The sequence below is a fragment of the Podarcis cretensis genome (genome assembly GCF_951804945.1).
Source record: "Podarcis cretensis genome assembly, chromosome: 2".
Taxonomy (NCBI): Eukaryota; Metazoa; Chordata; class Lepidosauria; order Squamata; family Lacertidae; genus Podarcis; species Podarcis cretensis.
In genome coordinates, this window is record NC_137171.1 from 98058722 (window position 1) to 98077597 (window position 18876).

At 40.5% G+C, this 18876-nt stretch overlaps 1 protein-coding gene across 19 annotated transcripts in view; it reads left to right on the forward strand.

The window, feature by feature from the left end:
• Window positions 1-18876, forward strand: part of FOXP1 (forkhead box P1) — a 549153-nt gene that overhangs the window by 403926 nt on the left and 126351 nt on the right. Inside the window, exon 1 of one of the 19 annotated variants that reach the window (XM_079962006.1) lies at window positions 12900-13039. The exons of the other annotated variants lie outside the window; for them this stretch is intronic. The gene's annotated coding sequence lies outside the window, so the exon portion shown is untranslated. Of the gene's footprint in view, window positions 1-12899; window positions 13040-18876 lie in introns of those variants that run through there. 19 annotated transcript variants of the gene reach the window in all.

Genomic DNA, 18876 nt, shown 5'->3' on the forward strand with positions numbered 1-18876 from the left:
TGCAAGCTTTGTCAAAGCGAATATTTCTAAACTAGAGACGTGCCAAAAGTGCCTCACTGTGTACACACAGTGGGGTGCTTTTGTCATCCTAAAACTGGATATTTGGGGTTCAGAGGTCACAGTTCAGCGGCAGAGACTCTTTGGCCCTTTCCCCCTGATGTATGGCTATGGCAGCATAAAATTCTAACAAACCTTAGCTGAGACTAACCACAGTTTGTCCAGGTTCAGATATCACAGCAAGTTGTGGTTAGTCTAAAATGGAAGCCAGAGCTTTGGCGCTCTTCCTCACAGGTGCGCTGGACAAGGTGGGGGGGGGGAGCATGTTTCTATGTCTTTCTCAACATCTGAACTTGCTGCTTCCTTCCACGCACCTATCTGCCACCCCTCTTCATACAAATACACAATTGGTTTCCATACTAGCATGCACATGTTTGCTGCATTTCAGTTCTCTTGCTAGGATTTCAAACCGTCCCTCTCCCCACCCCCACCCCCAGCTCATATATTGCATGAAGGTGGTGATCCTGTGAAAGAGGCCAGTAAGCTCAGCACAGTAAAATAGTAAATTGACCAGTAAAAAAGAAATCAGTAAATGAAGGGAATAGCTATTAACGTGCCAAGCCAAGATATATAATTATATCCTAGGACTTTTCCAAACTATTACATGCTGAAGGTGTAAAGCGATTAAAAGGGAGATTTTTTTTTGCTGGGTAGCAAGATTTACACTCTATTTTTACTCATGTATATTAAGTTGCAAAGCATTTTCTAGAAAATTTAATCATTTGTATTATTACAGCTCCTTATTAGTTTCTGGTAACCAGAGTTTTAGTGTATTCTTCATTAAAAGAAGAAAAAAATGGTTTGAGTAGCCCACCCATCTTCCTGGACGTACTGAGAATCCTGAGATGATGGCCTTTGCCTTCCCCATTACTGTGTGGTTTTAACTCACTAAAAAATGTAAAAGTACCCCTGACCATTAGGTCCAGTCGTGGACAACCCTGAGGTTGCGTGTTCATTTCGCTGTATAGGCCGAGGGAGCTGGCATTTGTCTGCAGACACATTCCAGGTCATGTGGCCAGTATGACTAAACCGCTTCTGGCGAACCAGAGCAGTACACGGAAACGCCGTTTACCTTCCCACCGGAGCAGTAGCCATTTATCTACTTGTACTTGACGTGCTTTCGAACTGCTAGGTGGGCAGGAGCTGGGACTGAACAACGGGAGCTCACCCCATCATGGGGATTTGAACTGCCGACCTTCCGATCGACAAGCCCTAGGCTCTGTGGTTTAGACCACAGCAACTGTCTCAGATGGCAGATACTGGGCAGGGGGGTATCAGCAGCCTCCTGGCTGTTCCTCCAAAGCCATTTCCCTCTGTTGGAGGGCACAGCTGTGGGTGCCAGACAGCCTGTCCTGGGCCTCTGAACTACCACATTGCTCTCATGTGATGGAGAACACTGGTGTGGTGAGTTTCTGTATGTGGAGGGGTCCCATCCTGCCTCAGGCATCATAATGTCTTGGGCCAGCCCTGGATATAATGTTAAAAGCTGGTTTCTTACACTTACAGCAGAGCTTTCCAAACTGCATGTCGCGACCTGTTCGTGTGTCAGCTGCAGTGTGTCTCAGGAACGCTCCCCATGCTCCTCCTGGGGCTGGAAAAGGGTTAGTTTAACCACCGGTTTACAAGTAAAACTGAATTGCTGCGTCACAAAATGATGCATGTCATGTCCAAAAAGTATGTCACCAACATGAAAAATTTGGAAAGCTCTGACTTACAGTGTCCCTCTTTTGGAAAAGAGGAGAATCTGACTAGCCCAACCATTAGGTTTGTGCATTGTTGTGTTTTACATAGGGATGACTGGAGATGATGTAACTGCAGAAAAGTTCTCCTATGTATTAGAGGACTGTAAGGGAGCAATTTTATTCACTGCCATCAATGTGTTGTCTTTTGTGGAAAACTTGTTCCAAAGAATTTCTTAGAAAATATGATAACTATCAATAGTCGACTAACCTTAGAGGTAGCCATAGCTAACCTTAGAACTATTATCTTGGACAAATCCCCTGAAAGTTAGTGGTGTTATCCTCAGGACTACTTTAGAGTAAGAAAATTTGGGGTTATGAAGCTATATTCCTTTGTCTTCCGTTGCTGTATTGATTTTTAAATACAGTACATGGGGAGCTATTGTGACACCCATTAACTTATAAATGAATACTGAAGTCTGAAGGATTGCACTTTTCAGAAATTCCTCTCTTGTTGTGTGTCATGAGTAACTCTAGTGCAGTCCTATATCTTACACTGTGTAGTCCTTACCTCACCTCACAAGCTGCATCACAGAACATCTATTTATGAAACAATGCAAACTATCATTTTCTTTCATTTAGAAAGCTTTAATGTTCTGTCTTACCTTTGCATTTACAAAGGTGTGGAAGCGTTTTTATGACTGTATATTTTTAAGCATTTTTTTTTTAATGCTGGAGGTGAATTTGAACTGCAAGTCAGCTAAATATACTGTATCACGAAACCTTGGGGACCACTGAAATGAGAACAGTGGCCCATTACTGCTAAGAAGGTGTTTTATTGAAAATATGCCGACATACATTCCCAGGAGAGTGAGAAAATACAGCAAGATGCCCAGCAGTTATACAGGTTGTTCTCCTAGACAAGCTAATATATATAGTTTGGCACTTCCATGCTGTGTGCAAGAGAGTCATATAATAGACTAATGCACACTTTTGCATTAAAAGGCCTCATGTTTCCCTGGATAATTTCTTTATCTATTTCTGTTTAACGCGACCACCATTTATACCTTTCACTTATTCGTTAATTACATAAAACATTTTTGTTTCCGCTCGCTGGTTAGATGAGGCAGCTTAGTAAATTTAAGTGCAGTAGCCAGTAGATGGCAGTGTTTGCCAAAATGCTTTCCTCCGATGAAGGGCAGGGACCTTCATGCACATGTGCATATGCATTGGGAATTTGGCTTCCAGCAAAGTTTCTGGTCAACCAACCAGTGTAGGCTACATTTTAAGGAAAGCAAGTTTCTAGACCACAGGATTGCACTTTTTAAAAAACAAAAGGCACAAAGGGCATATTGAGGAGGTGTTTTTCATAGGGCTGATTTCACATGCTATCGACTAAGCCAGAAATTCGTGTGCATGCACACAAAAGCTCATACCAAGAACTAACTTAGTTGGTCTTTAAGGTGCTACTAGAAGGAATTTTTTTATTTTGTTTTGACTATGGCAGACCAACACTGCTATTTATCTGTAACCAGAAATTCAGGCATCAGTGCCTACAAAAGTCAGGTACAAATCAAGGTGGAATTTTGTCTATGCCGCCTGTGCTGTCCCTGTTGGTGCTTTTCCCTACTGTTTCAACTAGCATGGTTTACCATGAGGATTGCTGTGATCCCAACTCACGGTTTGAGGGTCTTGGAGTGCTGATTCATACTAAATAAAATTGCATTAGCAGCATCATATATATATATATCCCACCTCTGCTCCAAGGAACTCAAGGTGGCATACATGTTCCACCCATTTTATCCTCACAACAACCCTGTTAGGAAGGTCAGGCTGAGAGACTGATTGGAAGGATCAGGGAAAGAACCCCCACCTACCCCTGGCTATGGGCATGATGAGAGACATTTCGCCCTCTTCACAGCACCTGTAACTCTTCGCAGGCATCTTTTCCACCTACCATTTCCATTTTATAGCACATTGCAATTGGGATTTAAGGAAGGGGGCGAGGGGGGATTGCAAAAACAAATCGAAAAAGCAAGCCTCCCTCCTTGTTCTCCTAAACATATGACTTTAGAAGAGGGGGCAGCATTACTGTGGTCTAAACCACTGAACCTCTTGGGCTTGCCAATCAGAAGGTCGGTGGTTAGAATCCCTGCGACGGAGTGAGCTCCCGTTGCTCTGTCCCAGCTCCTGCCAACCTAGCAGTTTGAAAGCATGCCAGTGAAAGTAGATAAATAGGTACAGCTGTGGCGGGAAGGTAAACGGCATTTCTGTGGGCTCTGGTTTCTGTCACGGTGTCCCATTGCACCAGAAGCGTCCTGTTGGCCACTTGACCTGGAAAGCAAGATGAGCACCGCAACCCCATAGTCACCTTTGACTGGACTTAACCATCCAGGGGTCCTTTACCTTTTTACCTTTATATGTAACCTGGTAGAACTGACCCTTTACCTGAAATTGAAGGATAGAAATATTGACCCGCCTAGACGTATTAATGGATTGTGTGAAATTTCTTGCCATTCTTTAAAAGAGGAAAGCTTTGAGAAACTCTGGCTGGGGCTGAGATTCATGGGCATGGCAGGAGGACAGCTCATCCACCCACCTGCCCCAGAAATCAAGGAAATAAATAAAAATACTTAACTGACTGAGCAGTTGTGTCACAGATAACTTGGCTTTGCCCCGTAAACATAAAGCCTGCCCCCTCTAAAATAAATCCTGGCTACACCCATGCTGAGATTATCAACAGATTCCCATAACTGCTGTGGTGGTCATCCTTTTTGAGTTCTGGAACCTTACAGGGAAAGATAGAGGTCAGATGAGATTCAAAGAGAAAGAATTAAGTAGTCAATAGGCAAGATACCCCCGCAAACTTAGAAAAGGCCCTGGGAAAGGCTGTGAAGTGTGGGTAGGTCAGCAGCAGCAGCAGCAGCAGATGATGATGATGATGATCGTCATCATCATAGGGCCATGGCTAGTCCTAGAAATGCAGAGGGACGTAAGACACCCAGGAGGCAGGGAGAGCTGAGGAATGGTATTTGTAGAAGGCTGGGTGTGCATGGAACCTGTGCCTTTCTCCCCTCAAAGAGGTTTATACTTCTGATGTTCTTAAGCAGTCACCAGACTATTCAGGAGTACCCTTTCCACCAGACACCAGCGGAGTAGCTCAGATATGCTCGCTTTCCCAAACAATTTATGCGGCTTAGAGTATGGGGTGCTGAAAAAGCAGCTACACAAACCAATTGCATTATAATGGTGGGCTCATGCACCTGTGTTGACTAGTATGGCTGTGGATGGGGATGCACATTAGAATGCGCATCCCATTGAGGGGAGTGTTGTGCTGACAATATTGTGACGACTTGGGGTCATAAGCGGTACAGGGTTTCCTACAGTGTCAGCGCTCAGATGCACGTTCTACCTCTTTTCTTTTCTTTTTCATCCCCTCTGCCTAGTTTTGCTGGAGTTTGCATCTAGCTGCCAATTTCTTTTCTGGCTCGAAATAAATTAGAATCGGAACATAAGGAAAGCTCAGTATAATTGTGCACCAGAGGAACAACAGTATTCCACACCAGAAATCAATCCTTGTGGATTACTATGACATTCCTAGGTGTCAGCTTGTGAGGGTGGATGTCCTACTGGAGCTTCAAGAGCCTCATGGCTTTATGAGATGGATGAGGTGAGGTAACCTGGCTGAGAAGTTCCTTTTGTGGCAGTGCACAATTTTAATCCTTCACCTAGGTCACCACACTGCCTAATGCCAGCACTGATAGTGATTTCATCATAACAATTAGGCTCATCCTTCTATATGATAAAAATGCTACCACATTTATATGTAACTGACTGCATTCAGTTCAAGCATGCATGAAATAATTTTCTCCCTGCAGCAAATCGTTGGATCAGAACCTCTTGGTATAAAAATGCATCAATTTTTCTTTCTGATGGAAACTAAAGTTACAATTTATTAAGCAAGAAGAAAGCAGTTAATTAAGATCAGTCAAATACAAAAGATAGGGCAAAAATGTTCCAATCGTTATTTATAAAAAGATGTCAGGTGCAATTATATATAAAATAGTATTTATTTGATTCATTATTAATAACTGTATGCTTTGAGAAAAACAATAATTTTTTCTGAAGCTTCTTCCAGAGCTCTTGTACTATCATCTTCATCATTCACCTGAATGTTGACACTTCCTGCTGTGCATATATAAATTAACCAGTAACACTGCCATTATAAAAACGTTGCATTAAATTAAGAGAAATGTAAACCACTGTGCAGTAAAAAGAAGAAAAATCTCGTGACACCTTTAAGCCAAATGTGCACTGCATATAAATAACAACAACTCCCATCACACTTATTTTAATGATGACTTTATCATAATGTGGACACAAATAAAATTAATATGGAGTTAACTGCTTCAGTGCCCCACGGATGAAGTACCCAGACATGTTAATTATAACCACAGAACCAGGCAAATAGATAGGTAGCAGGGGGATTCTTGTATTACAGCTATCTGTTTGGTTTTTCTTTAGGATGAACAGAGTATATTATTCTTTAGGGTTTTCATTATGACTTGTTTCACCAGAAATGAAATCCCTTGATAAAAGAAGACACAGATCAATAAACAATACCCTCCAGAAGTAATATATGCTACCATTTGCAATCACTGAAATAATTCCATCCTTCCTCTGTAAACAGAAACATTTTAAATCTGTCCTTATACTGCAGATTCCTGTGGTGTGCTCATCTGTAGGCTGAATGGTTTGATGTTGTCACCCATTGTATCCTTCATGGACCATGGAGCCACAGTTGTTATGTTAAACCTTGTGCAAATAAAGCATCCAATCTTATATGCCTTCCTCCCTTTTTGATGCTGCTATTTTCTTGATCCATCTCTGTAATCTCAACATGGGAGAAGATTCTGCTCTGGCTTGCAGTCCTGGAATAACTCCGGCAGGTAACAGAGGTGTGTGTCCCTGACTCCACACCTAAAGCTCCCAGCCCTGTGGGAGAAGCCTTAATCCTGCACTCTCTCATGGGTCTGTCCCAGTCCCAGTGACAGCTTTACGTTACAGCTGCATAACAGGTGGCATAACTTTAAATACCACCACCGAGGCAAATAAGGAGAATCCCGGACAGATGCTCCCTTCCTGTCCACGCCAGTGGAGAACTGGACCCCAACTTGTTTAGCATCCAATCATAATATATCACCATAAATGCCCCATACAGGGAACACTGATTTCATGTATCAAGAGACACAATTTATAACACTACACATCTTTGATTTCATGTATGAAGCAACTCAAAACACATGTTAATGATTGGGTACATCTCAGTTGCTCCTCTGTTTGTTTTTGAAGCTTTCAAAGGCACAGGGCCCCTGCAAGAACAAAAAGGCTGGCAAACTCATTCCCCTGCCCATTGCAGCTTCTTACGATCACTTCTATCAATCACTCACCTGCTCCTCCTGGACATGTTTGCCCAGCGGACAGCAGCAATCCTTTTTGATGGGAGGGAGGCTAGCCACCACTCAACTTTGATATATGGTGGGGAGCTACTAAACGAACATGTCTGGAGAGAGTGGGTAAATGATTGTCAACAGCAGCAGTAACCAGCAGCAGAGCAGAGTGTGGGCCCCCATTATAGTGGTAATTCTGAGGTGCTGTGGGGTATCATGGCCATAGGAACACCCTGTACATTATCAATAGTAATCAGAGTAGTTTACATTAATGCAAGCCTGCATTGCTGTCTCTTGCTGAAAAGCAAAACTAGATTGAGCAAAAGCAAATTAATAAACTCTCATGTTGATCAGTTCACCATATTTCTATTTCATTATGACTACCATCTTACATGAATAATATTTACCGGAACATCAGAAAAACTCAATTTGTGAACCCGGGTTACTCATATTCTCATTATCTAAATTATATTTGGGTGGCTTGTGTACTTCAAATCTCTCTCTCTCTCTCTTTAAATAAGGTGACCTATTATCTGAATTGTGGCTTATCCAAACATTTAGAATGTCCCCAACGCCATTTGGATGCATGAGGAATCATTGCCTTGCCAAATTACTATTAAGTGTTCCACAACTGTCATCAAATGTATAAATGTGTTTATGCACTGCATGCATATTTTATGTGTGCATGCGTGTTATAATCCATGTGTCATTTATACTATGTATTCAGTTATGTGAATTCTGCCAGAAGATTTGGAAGGAGAGCAAATGGCTCACCCTTTTTCTAAATAGTTGTTGTCTTTCTTATCACTTAGTATTGCTGAATTCCATTAATTTCCAACAAATCTTACAACTGGGGATAATGTCACACTTGTAGATAATTTTAAGAACACATTACCAAGGTTTTGGAATCAGGTCTGTGTCAGAAATATGGAAACCATGGATCATGTAAACCACTGGATGTGCTGCCTTTCTGCATTCTGATTGTGTCGAGGTATAATCAAGCTACAGAAATTGTATTGTAGACAGTTGGCAATAAAACATGGACTACTTGAAGCTGAGCCTGTGCCGCATTATGAATGCTTACCTGATCCAGTTTTAGAGAATGTTAATTTCACACTCTATTGGGATAAACCTGTAAATAGTACTGACAAAACAGCAGGTTATAATAATCCAAGCAATAAAAATATACACGGCAATTCCTCTTACACGCAAAATGAAAAAAATAAAGAAACCGACAAGAAATCCACCTTACAATAGAAATAGGATGTATGTTGGGACTCACCAGAATGCAGAGGGATCTGCGTCTGTGTATCTGTGTATAATATATCCCCTCCGAAATTAATAGCTATCCCTACCTTTGGAAATGCGGGTGGCGCTGTGGGTTAAACCACAGAACCTAGGACTTGCCGATCAGAAGGTCGGCAGTTCGAATCCCTGCGGTGGGGTGAGCTCCCGTTGCTCGGTCCCTGCTCCTGCCAACCTAGCAGTTCGAAAGCATGTCAAAGTGCAAGTAGATAAATAGGTACCGCTTTGGTGGGAAGGTAAACGGAGTTTCCATGCGCTGCTCTTGTTCGCCAGAAGTGGCTTAGTCATGCTGGCCACATGACCTGGAAGCTGTACGGCTCCCTTGGCCAATAAAGCGAGATGAGCGCCGCAACCCCAGAGTCGGTCACGACTGGACCTAATGGTCAGGGGTCCCTTTACCTTTACCTTTGGAAATACCTTATTGCCCCAAAACAAAACCAATTATTTGTTGTCATTGTCATGCAGCATTCTGTTCCCAATGGTAGCTAGGCAGATGCTTCTATGTGGTGGTACATTATTGTGGTGTCTAGCCCCTGTTGCTTGTCCCCTGTACCCTGCCTTGGAACATGGAAGTTCCATCTTAGCTACTGTAGCCCATGGTAGACCTACCTTTCCTGAAATCCCTCCCACATATCTTCCCCACATCTTCCTAAAGCCATATCACACTCCTCACTAGAATCACTGACTTTCAACTACTAAAGTTCAGTAACAAAGTTTCAAAGCTCTGGATATGTGAGTGAAGATGGAGACCAAGTAATAGGTTGGACAGTGGTGGGCGAGGAGAGAGAAAACATGAGGGCCTCAATCTTTGTCTATACATAAAGACCATCTCTGCCATGGTCAGCCTCTAGCATGACCATTGGGTGGAAATGCAAGGGAAACAGTTGATCCTGGACAAGATGAAAGTGATGGATGAGCTTGTTACTATATTTATTTTCAATGTAGAGAGAATATTAGCTTAAGGGTTGTAATTTGAAGCATGGGTGGAAACACTTTTTTTCTATAAATGGACATTGAGACACAGGAAAAGTCAGTGGTCTGAGCCACTGGTTAGTAGAGCCAAGCTTTTTTCTCAATCCCCTCTTTTCTGCCTCCATCTTTCTGCTTCCTTGTCTTTTGACTCATGGTGGTGGCTGGGTGTGTTCTCACTTACAAACCCTTCCTTCTCATGTACAAATTCTCTCAAGTTTATGCTTCACAAAAGATGCCACTATCTTCCCCCCCATCAGCAGCACAGCATAGACAACCATTACAAGCACCACAATAGGCAAACAGCACCCAAACCAACCAATCCACCTTGGAACCAAACAAGCCAGCCTCCTTCCTCAGAAAACTCTAGATTCAGCCCCAACCTGCTCTTTTCTGTGTGCATATGCAGGACTGCGGCATCCAGAGAGCCGCAGAGAGCCCAAAGCAGACCTGGAGTGACCTTTTCAACACAGCAGTTTCCCCACAATGCTTTAAAATACCCATTGTGTGCATGTGTAAGTAGATGGGTTTTCTATGAAATAAAAAGTCCTGGGTAAAGAAATAAAGCCACTTAGCTGTCAAAAATGAAAATTGAAGATGGCCCCTTGGTGAATTTTAGGTGTTGTGATACAAAATAAGGTGAAGGAGGTCACTTAGATAAATTGGGACCATGCTGTTTAAGATTTCTGTTAGCATCACTAGTAAATATAGATTGTAAGTATGCTGGAAATTCCCCTTCTTCAGTTCAAGGATACTGTGGTGTGTGCAAAGAGGAAAGTTCCATTTATGTGTGGTTTGTTCCATTTTCAGGCTCTCATTCTTGATTCCCATATTCTGTCCTAATTGTGCTGCAGTTATTCAGTTGTCCTAAGTCCTGACCTTTGTGTGTATACATGCGACTCTCAACTTACAAGCGTTCCAGGGATAGAGCATAAAGCTAAAATTGTGTATAGTCAAAACTGCAGTGGTGCAAATGCAGTGGTGGGTGGGATTGCCAAAGTCTTTTTCCCCTAGATGTCCATCCTCTTTTTGCCCTATTTTTTATTTATTTATTATTTTTTGTCAAATGCACAAAACTGAATGTGCACAAGTTAAATGCACATAAGTTGTGACATTAAGGTATAATTTCATTTTTGGTTTCCCTATTTCTATCTTCACAACAATCCTGTGAGGTAGTTTAGTGAATCTTGTGGGGCAACATAGTGCAAGAGGAAGAATAATAGCCTCTGCTCCTGAAATTGAGGTGTGTTGTACCATATATGTACTGCATTTCCACGTTCTGAAATTTGGACTACATTCTCTATCAATAACATGGAGTTGAAAGGCTGTATCACATCAAGTTGTGGTAAGGAAGAGCTACAGAGCACTTTACCATGGAGAATACTGTATAAACAATATTTTAAAATGCATACTGCTAGCTTGTTTGCCACAAGGTAGTTATGTGATCATGAATCTAAGAGGCACAGTTAGCACAGAGTAGCAAAACGGAGATCTGCAAGTGGAAATACTGTGAAAAGCGTTAACTAAATAGCCTCCATCTCCCTCCTTCCCCTCCCAACACCTTTAGGCACTCAAACACCTGCAGCCTCTAAGGATATAAAATAAACAGGTATTATTATTTCACTTTAACCCCCATCATTATTCTCTCTATAATTTTTGTTTAAATAATACGTGCAGTTTGCAAAGAAGGTTGTGCGATATTTACAATCAGATCCCTTGTTCTTGATACCCAGATTTATCGTTTGACTTGTGCCTATTGATTTAAAAGCCAGGATCTTTCTCATTCATGGAGGTTCCTTCTGGCAGATTTAAGATCTTGTAAATATTCATAACTGGGGTTGCGGGGGGTCAACTTTTTAGTGACCTGGACAAAACATTCCATTAATTTGTTATCTAATACAAAAACACTTCAAGCAACAGAAAGCAATCCATATCACAAGATCACAAGTTGTCAGTGAGCTGGATCCTTTGTCTTGTGAGCAGCCCCCCACCGTTTGTTGTTTGTTGTCCTTTGCTTTTGTAAATAATGCATATTTGTGACTGCTAATGGTAATTAGCCCATTTAATTTTTTTCAGTTATGTGCTAAGGAAATAACTGAAAAAGCTGCAAACTGCACACAGTTTCTTCAATTATATATATTAAAAGTCAGATTGGCCCCTCTTTGTAGATAACATTGAAAAGAAATGAACCAATCTAGTGTTAAATGCCCTTGGTTGAGTGGAAATATATTTATGTTATAGTTTCCATGGATAAAAAACAAAAAAAGAGAGACCGGTATTTTCATTCCGGTTGGATTAATGATTAAGGCAAAATAGTATTTCTTTCTTCTTGGATATTTGACACATTGAGTGATTGTTCTGCATTAATTACAAAGAATAATCAAACCAAGTATCGCAAATGTCCCGGCACAGACCAAGTCATCATCTGCTACCAAGTTCAGAAATATTTGTTTGGCAGCCTTAACAACAGGTTGATAAAACTCTTTTATTTTGAAAATACTGATCTGCGGGATATAACAGATACATTTGTGTATTGTGAGTACATTTTAACATGTTATCATTCCCTAGTATGTGATTCATTTCCTTTTGCTTTGTTTAGAAGGGGTGGGTTGCAGTTCCCTACATAGGCAGGGCAGATTGATAATTTGCTCAAACTCACGTTGGAAAGCTATTTGTGTTTGTGTGTGAGGAAGAAAATATACACATACATATATATACAGGCGCATACAAATCCTGTCATGCATGATCTGCGCGAGGCAGAAAAACTCCAAAAGACTAGAGTTTGGTAAAAGGACAGCAATAATAATTTTGCATAAGAGGGTGTAAAAGTTACATTCCCCACCCAGAAAGACTGTTTTGCAGCACAAAACCACCCACCCACCCACCTCCTCAGCATGTAATTATCTCTTTTTTGGCCTATCCAATTTGAGCTGATTGTTGTGAAGCCTTTGCGTTAGCTTGCTGCTCTCTAGTGTCATGTAGCCTCTGCCGAACAAAATTGCTCTTTAAAGGTTAGATTGGTAAGATGCTTTCTGTTAGTAAATATAGGGGTTGTTGGTTTGCTTTTTGTTTTGGGAAGGTGAGGTGGGGAATTGTCTTCGAATGGCGTGTGTGTGTGTGTGTGTGTGTGTGTGTGAAAAAGAAATAGTTCGGAAGAGGTCTTTTGATTAAGAGTAAGTGTGTGCTCTTTGCCCTGCTTTTTAGCGCACAGATACAAACACAGTCGGGTCAAAGGGTTAACAGCAATTAACTGTAGTTGTGTTGGAGACAAAAGCGTTATTTCACAAAAGCATTATTTCACCTGCTGTCAGAAAAGAGAGAGAGAGAGAGAGAGAGAGAGAGAGAGGAGGCCCATTGTGTAGGGGTGTTTGAACTGATTATGTTTAGAGGCTGGTTGTGATTGGTGGAGAAGGGCGTGGCTGATTGGGTAGTTTTGCATCTTGTCAGCCCAGGAGCACCCTTGTGCGTGCAATCTGTCTGTAACCTGAGGAAGCTAGAGACTGTACAACAAGGCTTTAATAGAAGCTTCATGGCCCAGCACTCTGTTTGTGGTGGTGGCAGCTAAATGGAGTTTGTCAGGTTTGTCAATATGATTGATTTTACGATTTTCTTCTTAAGAGAAAAACCTTACTTTATGCACAGTTATAATAATGGTCTTCAATTTTGCAAGGGCTGTTTTCCTATCTCTCCCTCCCTCTCTTTCGTTTTCTTTTTAAAACTTGAAATCTGTCGTTTGCCAACTTCTTGATCAAGAGTTTTATGGAGGTTCTTTAAAAAAACAGACTTTTTTGGGGTGGGGGTGGGAGAGAGAAAGAGACAGTGTGCAGGCCTGCTTTTCTCCATATCCAGAAGTTTGGGAAAGATTTGGGAACATTTTTTGAGGGGGGGATAGTGAAAGCAATGCATGCTCTGTTATTTACTACTGTACTGCTCTCTTGTAGCAAGTGCAAAGCTTCGTGAGGAGTTAGATTTCAGAGAATACTGTGTGATTGTGGACAGTTTGCTGAAGATGTTTAAAGAGAATCTACAGAAATATTATTGTTTCTCTGTTGCTGTCTTCTGCTTTTACTTTTACAGAATTCTTTGCAGTATTTGTGGCTTGGATGTCTTCGTAGTATTTTGGGAAAAGGAAAAAGAAAGGGAAGGGGTAAAACTACAGATCTGTAAAATGCTGTGCCAGACACAGTTGTTTGATTTTACTTGCCAGTCAATTTGCCACGTGAAATTAAGTATGGGAAGGTGTTGTTGTTTTTACACCGACTGGTATTAATGTGTTCTGAAGAAATAAGTGTAACTGTATCTAACTGTAACTAAGCTAAGTGTCAGTCCTGCAGTACTGAATTTTTCTGCAAAATGAGATTATTTTTCTAAGGGGTGGTGGTAGTAGGGAGGAGGGAACTGTTAGGAAGTGGGTGGTTAGTTTAGAGCAAAGTGCACATACATGCTTCCTCTTTGAGATTAACTCTTTCATACCAGACATAGTTAAGAGAGGAGAGGAGCTGAATAGGTCAAATAGGCAGTTGTTTGTGGAAAGTTTGCAGAAAGTGTGGATTTAAATGTAAAGCACTGTTTTAGAAATAGATAACAGTGTTCTGAAGATGCTGCATTTAAAAAAAAATAGTGAAGGCAAGCTTCATGAGCAGGAAATATTCTTTGTTCTAAATGAATAAGATTTGTTTCTGAAGAAAAGTTAAAGGGCTGTTGATGTATAATTATTAAAGTGGCATAAATTGCTGTATTTGTAGGAAACATGGAAATGTCATCTATATACATTTTAAAAAGTGGGTCTAAATCTTTGAAACATCTAAAAAAATCTGTGTTTAGATAGCAAGAGACAAACATAAATGCATGCACATAAGTGCCTTGTAAGCTTATGTAACAGCTCCAGCAGGATTAGTGATATGGGCTATTCACGATCAGGTTCTAAGTAGATTTAATGTAAATACACTTACGTTTCTTGCCCACTTCGAGTTCAGATTGAACAGAAAATATATATATACACTGAGCAGATACATGTATAGATGGGTGGCTTAAACATATGAGCGCTTTCTGATATATTTTTATCCTTGTAACAATGTGGGATATTTGTTCTTGAAGCAACGCTGCTCTTCTACTACTGTAGCTTCCCTTCAAGAAACAGATAAACATTCTGTTTTAGGCAGCTTTAAATAATCATACTGCCTTCCCGGTCCTCTCCAAAATTGCATTGATAAGGATGTAAATCTGAAAACAAACCCTGTCCAAACAGTATAGCTGATTTGGCCTAGGATGCGATAGAGCTGAACTGAAAACTGATTGGCCTGACACTTTATAATCAAAGCTGATTTATTGTTCATTAGTAGTGCATTAGCCCTTTCAGGCAAGACAGTTATTTGTGTAGGGGCCTGTCAAACAAAAGACTGCTAGCACCTGTCATTTTTAAACCCTGAGATAAGCAAAAAGATATTAAGATAATGCAAATAGAAATATATGCCTTCAAGAGGTAAACTCTTTGCCTGTGAGCCTCCATTTAAAAATAACACTTTAAAAATTCCAGGCCTGCATTCGTTGCACAGATAAACCTTATTGGGATAAAAACGCATCCCAGTGAAAAGAAAAGGGATGCTTTTAATCAGGGGGTTTGAAGCTCATTTAGCATGGTGTGCTTCTCAGCATATAAAATTGAGACATGCCTTGGGGAAGGGGGCCCCAGGTTAGAAAGTTTGAAATTAGGAGATTGGCACTGGCTTTTACGGATCTGCGATTTTATTGTGGATTTCTTTTTCTTTCTTTTTTACTGTCTTTTGTTTTGTTTTGCCCTAAACTATTGCATTAGTTTATATTGTTAACTTCATTTTGTTGGTTGTTTATTTCCATCCCTGAGACCTTCCAGTGAAGGAATGGGTGCTATGAATGCTTTTAGTAAATAAATAATGAAATAACGGCTGCTGGCTGATTTAGCCTTTCAGATATTTTTCTTGTTGATTTTTATTTGCCAATACAACATATTTAATTGCCTAGATATAGATATAGATATAGATATAGATATAGATATGCCCATTGCCAGCACACTGTCAGAAATGGACTTGTACCATAAAATGCTGCCTGAACCATCAGGGGTTAATTAAGTGAAAACATGATGACATCACAGCAGAGCTGCGAGAAAGTCAAGATATATCTCCTGCTGTATTGGGACACATTTCTGCAAATTCCCACTGCCCTCTCATTCTTTCACTCCCACTGCCCCCACCCCCTTCTGCCCCATTACTAAGGAATGATCTCATGACACAAACCAGAAAACAACACAAGCGTCAAAAGAAAACAAAATTAGTCAACTTTTGTCTGCCACCATAGAAACAAGGATTAACTTATGTTATTCCAGAGTCGTGGAGAGGAGACTATCTGCATGAGGATATATAGTGCATTGTCTTCTGTGAATTTTTCATTTGACAGGGATTTTGGAGGCTATGATCTTAATTAAATCTCAACTGGCTCAAATAATGCATCTAAAAAGGCATGCAGTGTTGCGTAACCTTGCTGAGTTAGTAAACCATAAATCATCAGAAAGCTTATGATAGGGAGTTATTCTCTCTCTCTGAGGTTTTGTTCGCCATTTGTTGGTTTTGGTTATTTTTTAAAATACACATTGCTTTTTAATCCCAGTCCTCCTACCCTCCCCCTCCCCCCCTCTCTCTCTCACACACACACCTGTAATATAAGGAGAATTAGGAGATGCCATGCCCAATAGCATCGGAGTGATGCAATGAAACTGACATGAGATCATAACTTTCTATAGCATTTCACACAGTTGTCTGCCTGATAGCATGATGCGAACTCTGCCTGCAGTTTTTCAAAATGGGAACATCTTAAGAGGGAAATTTTAGATGATCTGTGCCAGGACAGTTAAATTAGTAGTACATCACACCTATGTACGTCGTCTCTGTTCCTCAAGAAATTCAGGGCTTCCTGAAAATTATTAAGCAGCCCTATAGAAATGGGTAGCATCACCAGTTTTAATAGACAATTGCTGAAAAGTGGCTAGGTTTTGTTTTATTATTATTATTATTGCAGATGGTCATATACACAACTGTGCTTCCTCAGGTATGTTCACAAATAAAACAAAATAGATAAAGTGTGTGTCTATGTTGACAGTGAAGGCTATTGATCATATATTGCAGACAAAATTGGTATGTTACAGACACAGAGCAAATATGTTAATGTAATAATTTGCTTACCTTCTTGAGCAGTCTGCTGTTGGGAGTTGTTGCTACCTAGAAAGACATAGGGAAAATCCCATGTTTCTTCCCATTATATTTCTGTTTCTTTTTAATGCGCTGGAAGTATAAATGGGTAGCTGTTTACAGTGCAGCAGGCTGATACTCTGGGGAAGATGCTTGCGAACTCTTAGTCCGGTTCAGAGGTAAAGTCTTGCTGAACTTAAAAGTTTATAGAGTGAAGAGGCAGAGGAAGAGAGGCACAATGTCAACAGCTGTTTTTTTAGCTGACAGAGACACCTCGGTTTTTCTTCGAGGAAATGTTTATTACTTGATAGGTAAGCATTGTGATCTGCTCTCTCACCCCCCACCACCACTGTGCTTGGGAAAATAAAGAGATAAAGAGTGGGATCCCAGCCCGCCCACCCCCATCCACACCTGCGTGTGGGAAAGTTCTGACACCCGCAGTCTCAACTTGATAGTGTTTGGTGAGAAGCTTGGCCGGCTGTAAGCAGTTTGTTTGTTTTACTAAAAGCAGGGCTGTGTTGCTGGAAATTAGCTTTGCTGTGAAACTCAGGATTCATTTGAAATGCCCTTTATTTTTATAAGGTGTCCCCCCTCCCCCTTTTTGGCCCTAGGTTTATTTATTTGTTTTCAAGAGTTGAGGAGCAGAGGAAGGATGGGAGGGGGTAACATACTCATTATCTGTAAAGCTGCATGATGTGTCTGGGTTTTTTTTTATAAAATGGAATCAAGTAGTTATATGAAGTACTGTAGCCTGTTTTTGTTAACCTTTCCAGTGCAGTTTCCTCTCTTGTCCGTATTGTGTTTGATGGGGTGAGGGAGAAATTTGAATGAACGTTGAACAAGCATCCATTATTGCTAATTATTCTGCGCAGGTTTTTGAGGTGGAGATCCTTTCAGTGGTTTGGTAAGATGTTATATTACCTTTTCTAAAGGAAAAACTTAAGGACATACAAACAACAATAGCTGGTAGCATGTTCTAATTTTTAAGCTCTCTATCTTGCCCTTAAATCTAAAACATCATTGTTCAAATAACTGAGAACAAGGTAAACCAACAACATCAAAAAGGTCGGCTTCTGTGATTTCTCAAGGGCTTGTTATTTTGTACTTTCCAATTCTATTTGATGTCTTGACAAAACAAGATGACACAGGGGAGAATACATTAAATTTTGATTCCCCCCCCCCCAATATAACCTGTATCAGTAGTGGCAGCTTAATTTTTCACACGTTTTTAGGAAAGGTAGCCTTTTTATTTTGCACAATTACTCTTAATTGTCACACCCTTTATGTGAAGGATTTCTTCTAGGGTTTTCCCCGTTTGCTTTCATTTTGCGAAGCATCTTTTTAAAAAAGTGTTTTGACCTTTAACATGCAGAGAGCTTGCTGGTTGGAACGTGTCTTCATTAGAAGTAAAGCAGCGAATAGCAAGATTGTAAAAGGAGCATCTGATGTTTTCTCATTACAGATCAGCACAGCCAGTGTAAATTAGATTCTGATGCATAAATGAGGGCACCTGTGATAGGTGTGAAATACAGCACACTTAAGCAAATAAACTTTTACAAGTATTCTAAAGGCTGCAGTTCTGAATAAAGTGACACCCTCTAGATGAGTGTTTAGCAGAACAAGAATCTGAATATATCTTGTCATGATCTGACTGCTTTCTATGTGTCTGATTAAGAGTAAACTGGTTCAGTAAGTTTGCGATATTTTAATTGCTTATTAATATTACATTAGTCGGTACACATTGCACGTATACCCCCTTCCCCCAACCCATCCACTCCCCAAACCCAGAAGAAAAGACAGAACCACATTTTTAACTCTTAAAAGAGAAGCAGCAGAAAGCAAAGCCACAGGCTAGTGCTGCAAATGATTCTGGTGGTGCTGATTTTGCACTTTCCAATACCTGCTGCAGAAAAAAATAATATGTGCTTAAATTTCTCTGTAACGACGTTCTCAGCCTTGTATTATTAAAATGCCACAGTGTACAAATGTTTTAGAAAATAACAGGCAAGGTGTTGTATCTTCTTGACTGTATGTAGATAGGCTTAAGAATTTATAAATCAATATTGATCTCATTGGGGTTTTTCTTTAAAAGCTAAACTGAAAAGAAACAGAGCAATTTGTGCATTTGCGTGCACACACACAATTAGTTTCAGTAATGTGTAGTATGTCCTTATTAAGCAGGTTAGGTTTGAGAAA